We start from the raw sequence: 7,524 nt of genomic DNA, 5'->3' as shown, positions 1-7,524 counted from the left end.
CAGAGTAGTAAGGATGTGGAATTCTCTTCCACAAGCAGTGGTATCAGCGGGGAGCATCAATAGTTTCAAAAAACTATTAGATGGGTATCTTAAAGCGGTAGTATCCCGCTTTTTTTGACTTTTACCTACAGGTAAGCCTATAATAAGGCTTACCTGTAGGTACAATTAATATCTCCTAAACCGGCACGGTTTAGGAGATATTTGCGGTGCATGAAGCCGCTCACGAGAGCGGCGCATGCTCTCTGAAGGTCCGGCGTACCTTCAGCTTCCCTTGCATGCGCGGGAGTGACGTAATCACGGCTCCGGCCAATCACAGCGCCGGAGCCGCCGAACCCGGAAGAGACGGCGAGGGATCATGGCAGCGCCCGCAGCGATGTCCGGGGGTCCGTGTTGGGGCTTCACTCTAAGGTAAGTAATACATAATGAGCTAGTATGCAATGCATACTAGCTCATTATGCCTTTGTCTTGCAGGTTTTTTTTTTTTTTGTTTGTTTGTGTTTTTGGGTTTACAACCGCTCTAATAATCCCAACATACAGGGGTATACAATGTACTCTCGACACAGACACAAGCACACACCACACAGGTTGAACTGGATGGACTTGTGTCTTTTTTCAACCTCACCCACTATGTAACACTACATCACTTTCGAATGTTTATTCTGTCCATGAGAATTTTCGTAACTTTAGTAAACTCTTCACTTTCAATATGGAGATTAGCATGCAAAAAACAAACAAAAAGATGATTATTCGTACGATAATCTCATCGTGTGTATCAGGTATTACTCTACAGTACAACGGTATGGAAACCATAGTCCACATGGCAACTTCTGGCCTTGTTTTCATGATATGTAGAATAAAATAGTTTCATAGACGGTAAGGTGGAATAAAGACAATGGTCCATCCAGCCTGTATAGGTGTATGTGTGTCAGTGTCAATAATCATTTCCCATATCCCTGTATACTGTGTTCACTGAGATGCATATCCTAGAGTCCTTTAAAATTATCAATACTCCTTGCTGACACAACCAATTGTGGAAGAGAGTTCCACACCCCTATCTCCCTAAAACTGAAAAACCTCTACGCAGCTTAAGGTTGAATGGCTTCTCCTCCAGTCTTTTTGTGTGGCCCCATGTCCTCTTACACTCCCTGAGACATAGATTTCCTCCTAAACTGGGATCACCATTGAGGTATTTGTATATCGCTATCTTATCTCCTCTCACACGTCTCTGCTCCAGGGAGAAAAAAATTAGCCGTTCCTCGTAATTGATGTCCTCCAGTCCCTTTATTATTTGTGTTGCCCTTCTCTGGACTCTCTTCTGCTCCAGTACATCCTTTCTGAGGACTGGTGACCAGAACTGGATGTAATACTCAAGATGTGGCCAAACCAGAATTTTATAAAGTGGCAGGATTTTAGTTCTGTAGTAAATCCCCTTTTTTATGCATGCTAATATTCTGCCAGCTTTGCTTGCTTTAGCTTGACATTGCATGCTGTTGCTCAGTCAGTTTTCTACCAGGACCCCTAGATCATTCTCCATCCTTGATTCCCCCACAGGTTTTCCACTCTAGTGAGTAGTTTGTGTTTATGTTTTTAGCCCCCTATTGCATTACCTTACATTTCTCCACATTAAACCTGATTTGCCATGTAGTTGCCCACCCCATTATTTTTTTAATCAGGTATTCCTGTTAAATTTCTATATCCTGATGGGAAGTTATTGCCCTGTTTATTTTTGTGTCGTCCACAAAAACTGAGATTGAGCTATTTATCCCATTCTCTATATCATTTGTGAATAAATTAAACAGAATTGGTCCCAAGACAGAGCCTTGGGGTACCCCACTTACCACTCCAGACCAGTTTAAATGCACGCTATTTATCACCACCCTTTGGACATACCTGTAACCAGTTTTCTATCCAAGGACAAACCTTATGGTCTATCCCTACAGACCTCAGCTTGTAGATTAAGCATTTATGGGAAACTGTATCAAATGCTTTTGCAAAATCCAAATACACCACATCCACAGGCCTTCCCTTATCTGGATGGCAACTCGCTTCCTCATAGAATGTTAGCAGATTGGTCTGGCAGGAACGACCCTTCGTAAACCCACTTTGATTACTACTAATGATACTGTTTTCATCAGCAAATTATTGGATATAGTCCCTTATCACCCCCTCCAATAGTTTACATACTATTGATGTTAGGCTGACTAGCCTATAGTTTCCAGGTATATGTCTCTTTTTTTGAATATTGCTACCACATGGGCTTTTCTCCTATCAGCTGGTACCATTCCTGTAAAAATCTGGACTATTTAGCTGTAACTCACCCGCAAACAAAATATCATAGTTAATCTACCTGTACACAGCGAGGTGAAAGGATTTTTGGCTATGCAGGCGAACTGTAACCATGATCTTTGACCCCTTTACACTGACCTTTGAGTCTAAAACTAACCCTGACTCAGATGAAGCCTAGATTTAGCTATTTATTCCTTTATTTAAGAGCCCAGTCTGGTCTCTGTGCTGGGAGTGCATTCCCAGCTCAACCACTTGCGGACTGCCTGCCCGCAATGTACTGTGGGCAAGCGGCTGTTAGGTAGGTAGGTAAAGCGATGTACCTGTACATTGCTGCCTACTTCTGGGTATAGGACACACGCATGCGCACCCCCCACATGGCTCCCGCTGAGATTGACACAGTCAGAGCCTGTCAGCAAGTCCCGGCCAATGATTAATTGCTGAGACCTGCTGATCGGCTTTGTGCAATCACAACCCAGAGCTCTTGTGCTGGTAAACAACACAGAGCTCTATACGAAGAGAGGATCTGTCAGTTTCTCATCCCTGCTAAGCAGGAATGAGAAACTGAATAAAAAGTTTGAAAAAGCAGCACACTGTATACACATTACACATAGGTAGGCACATATTTAACCCCTTATTTACTCTAGATGTTAACCCCTTCTCAACTAGTAACATTAGTACAGTGACAGTGTATAGCACTGATCACTGTATTAATGTCACTGGTGATGTAAGTGGCAGTTAGTCAGTCCCCCCCCCCCCCAGCTGTGATAAGTGTCAGATTGTCCTCCACAATATCACAGTCCCATTATAAGTCGTTGATCACTGCCATAAGTAGTATGGAGGCGTTAGGTTTTCATTGTGTATATAATTGACAGAAGTGACGGTGCCGGCACCCTCCTGTTTCAATCTAAGCTCTTTTAAAGGAAACGCTTCATAGAGGAGGCGCCGCGCCGTCACATACCACGTCCGCGGTCCGCGCTGCAGGCGGCCGCGGCTCTCATCAAGCTATTGCAGACTGCTCTGAATAATTTGGACTATGTAAGTGCACTTCTTTTATTTATTAAAGTTGATTTGAGTTAATGCATTATTGCTCGCCAATTTATTTTCCATGGGTATCATCATGAGAATGCCATCATAAGGGAGTGTATGAGGCAGCAGGATTTTCCATCGAGTCATCCCGGATCTATCCATTCACGCTGTGAGAGAGATATCATTCAGGGGATGATGAATCTATGCCCAATACTGTGTGCTATTTGGTAAGAGGCTTTATTTGCTGGGTGTTCACACAGTGTATATTGAAGCACCTACCTGCACCGCACAGGAGAGATGTGGGAAGAGTTTGGTTTGCACTCTTATTATATCCGTCTGGTAAGGGAACAGCTTGAAAGGTGGTGGGATTCATGCACCATTTTGGACTTATGGACTTTCACTTTTTTGTTCTCCCTCTCCCCCCTCTCTGACTTCCCTCTCTCCCTTCCCCTTTATCTCTCCCTCCCCTCTCTCTCTCCCTTCTAAATCTCACTCTCCTCCCCACTCTCCTATCTCCCTCCCCTCTCTCCCTTCCCCCTCTCCTATCTCTCTTCCCCCTCATTATCTCTTTTCCTTCTTACCCCCCCCCCCTCTCCCCTCTTTTCCTACTTCCCTCCCTCCCCACTTCCATCTTCCCTCCCTCTATCCCTTTACGGTTGGCTAAGTCAAACAAAGTGATATCTTTCTGTGTGCCTAAGAGCATATGTAATTGATAAATTACATTTTTTTAAAAGAATTACCCTTTGTTCTGAGGTTTATGTGTGTCTGTGAGACTTGTGGGACAGTAGTTAGAAGTATTTTGTGAGTACAAGGATCGTGGCAAAGACCAGCAATGTAAATAGCGACTAGGCTTAGGTTCAGTTTAATCATCCCTCTTTAAGCCACTCCCATTGCAATCTTACCATGACCACTGTTTGCTGGAGTACAGGACTTGTCTCCATTTCAGGGCTCACAAGGTCTTTGAAAATCCTCGTTGTGCTCACATTTGTCAGGCTCTTTTTAATTTTGTTATTGTAAATTTGAAGGGTGACCTCTGAATGGCTGACATACTGTAAGTAGATTAAAGGCTAAGAAAATAGCCAATGCAGTCAAGTGGCCCCTGTAGATGTTAACAATCTGTGCAGATTTGCAAAATGATCATTCATTTTATTGTTCTACCTGTGGGACATTTGGGTCCCCTCAGAAGCCTGGCTAATAAACTCCTAGTTAGCAACCCCCAAATCCTGACTTGTTGTTGTGACGTGAAAAACCACAGAACAAAAAAACAATGGTTTCCACATCCTAGCATCCATTGCATCTGTCATGTCGTGTGGGCCTCACAGACTGGTGGTGTAAACTTTTTTTATTTTTTTTATTTTGCATGCTGCTAAACCATAAAGGTGTACCCTACCATGACATGTATCTATTTCTAGATACTTAACAGTATTTAGGGCCTATTGAGGGCTGGTTCACACCAGATTCAGTCCAGTGCATTTTTAATCTGCGTAAAAAAACGCATGCACAGTGTTTTCCATGTATACCAATGGCCCTAGTTCACACCAGTGCAGTGCGTTCCAGTGCAGTCAACAAAAGTGGAACATGATAGAAAAATGCTTCTGCAGGTGGGCCAGCCACCACCATGCACCCGAATTCTGCTGGACCGATTTCAAGTAAGTCCTGGGGCCCTGGAGCCCAGTGCCGGAACAAGTTCCAGCACTGGGCTCCACTAAATATTGGTATCCTCAATGGGTGCAATGTGTGCTCTCACACACAGCACCAAGTGAGGATTCCAGGCTGAAGATCTGGCCGGCAATCTCTGCTTCCCCCTTAATGCAGTGATTGGTTGTTAGGACTGTCGGCATTCTACACACCGATGACATAATTTGCTCTGCCCCCCGCTTTCGGCTCCTGATTCCTGCCTCTCAGTGGCTCGCGAATGGTAAGAGGCGTTCTGCAGCCCTTTACTTTTGACACCTTGTTACACAAAAGCACTCTTGTCACACACCAGCTTCTGTGTGTTAGCGCCAGACACCCAGGGGGAACATCCCCCACATTTGTAAGAGAGGAGGGGAGGCATTATTAAGAGAGGATGGGGGCAGTGATGAGAGAGCTAGGGGGACATTAGTAAGAGAGGAGGGGGGCATACATTAGTGAAAGAATTGGGGGGGCATCAGTGAGAGAGGTGGGGGGCATTAGAAAAAGAGGAGGGGGCATTGGTGAGAGAGCTGGGGGGCATTAGTAAGAGAGGGGAGGGATTGGTGAGAGAGCTAGTGGGGCATTGGTGAGAGAGCTGGGGGGCATTAGTAAGAGAGGGGGACATTAGCGAGAGAGCTGGAGCATTAGTAAGAGTGGGGGGCATTGGTGATAGAGCTAGGGGGGCATTAGTGAGAGAGGAGGTGGGGCACTGGTGAGAAAGCTGGGGGGCATCAGTAAAAGAGTAGGGGGAATTGATGAGAGAGTTGGGGGGCATTGGTGAGAGAGCTGGGGGCACTAGCAAGAGAGGAGGGGGCATTGGTGAGAGAGCTGGGGGGCATTAGTAGGAGAGGAGGGGAGATTGGTAAGAGAGCTGGGGGCATTGGCGAGAGAGCTGAGGAGCATTGGTGAGAGAGCTGGGGGGCATTGGTAAGAGAGGGGGGCATTGGTGAGAGAGCCGAGGACATTAGTAAGAGAGGGGGCAATGGTGAGAGAGCTAGGGGGGCATTAGTAAGAGAGGAGGAGGGCATTGGTGAGAGAGCTGGGGGGGGCATTGGTGGAAGAGCTGGGGGAAACATTAGTAAGAGAGGTGGGGGAGCATTGGTGAGAAAGCTGCGGGGGTATTAGTAAGAAAGCTTGGGGGGCATTGGTGAGAGAGCTGGGGGGGCATTAGCAAGAGAGGGGGGGCATTGGTGAGAGAGCTGGGGGGCATTAGTAAGAGAGGAGGGGGGATTGGTGAGAGAGCTCGGGGCATTAGTAGGAGAGGGGGAATTGGTAAGAGAGCTTGGGGGCTTTGGTGAGAAAGCTGGGGGGGGCATTGGACAGAGAGCTGGGGGGCATTGGTGAGAGAGAGCTGGGGGGGCATTGGTGAGAGTTGAGAGAGAGCTGAGGGAGGATTTATGAGAGAGCTAGGTTTTGTTTAACCATGCCTCTCAAGCCACCCCCCCCCCCCCCCCCACTATTAAGACTTTGGCTACACCCATCATTTCCTGTTGATCCTGCCAGAAATCTTTTGAACTAATAACTTCTTGTGCTCTTTGCCTTATGAGCTCTTGTTTCCAGCTCTATGACCTACAAAACTCCTCCCCTTCATGTTACAGAAAAGAGGAGGGGAGGGGGGGTCATCCTTTTTTTTGAGGGATAACACTGCTCCTCCAGATACACTACAGCAGGATTCTTCAAACTATGGCCCTCCAGTTGTTCAGGAACTACAATTCCCATCATGCCTAGTCATGTCTGTGAATATCAGGATTTTACAATGCCTCATGGGATGTGTAGTTCTGCAACAGCTGGAGGGCCATAGTTTGAGGATCCCTGCACTACAGTGAAGTGTTATCGCCCTAGGACAGAAATTGTTACTGATAGGCCCACCAGAAGAAAGTAAAATGGGTAAACACGAATGCAGCCAACACATAAGTGTGTTCTTGTTCTGTTTTAAACTCCATAATCAGCCCCCTCCTCAGTTTGAAATGTGTCAACTTTAAGTTAACTAAAGGATGAAAGAATTAATAGAAAAAAAAGGTGACTCCAGTCATTAGAGAGTTATATACAGTATACTGAACAAAATTATAAATGCAACACTTGTTTTTGCCCCCATTTTTCATTAGCTGAACTCAAAGATCTAAAAAAAAACGTGATTTATCCGTGAAAAGAACACCTCTCCAAAGTGCCAGACACCATTGAATGTGAGCATTTACCCACTCAAGTCGGTTACGATGACGAACTGCAGTCAGGTCCAGACCCTGATGAGGACAACAAGCATGCAGATTGTCAGGAAAAGAGGTTTGAGGAGAACTGGCAGATACGCCAATGCCCAAGATGGCAGCGCTAACGCGTGAATGCGCGTTAGCGAAAGGTACGCAATGGCGAATCGGTGAACGCAAAGGCGCATTGGCGTACGCCGCTGTGCATCCTAATTACCAGCATCCACTGGCTTATATAAAGACAGCTCTGACTATCACTCATTGCTGGATTATCTTCAGCTAGTATCCTGTGCCTTGAACTTCGTCTTGATTACCTGTCACCGACCCGGCTATCCCT

The sequence above is a fragment of the Pelophylax lessonae genome, assembly GCF_965119305.1.
Source record: "Pelophylax lessonae genome assembly, chromosome: 2".
Taxonomy (NCBI): domain Eukaryota; kingdom Metazoa; phylum Chordata; class Amphibia; order Anura; family Ranidae; genus Pelophylax; species Pelophylax lessonae.
This window is presented reverse-complemented; position numbering follows the sequence as displayed.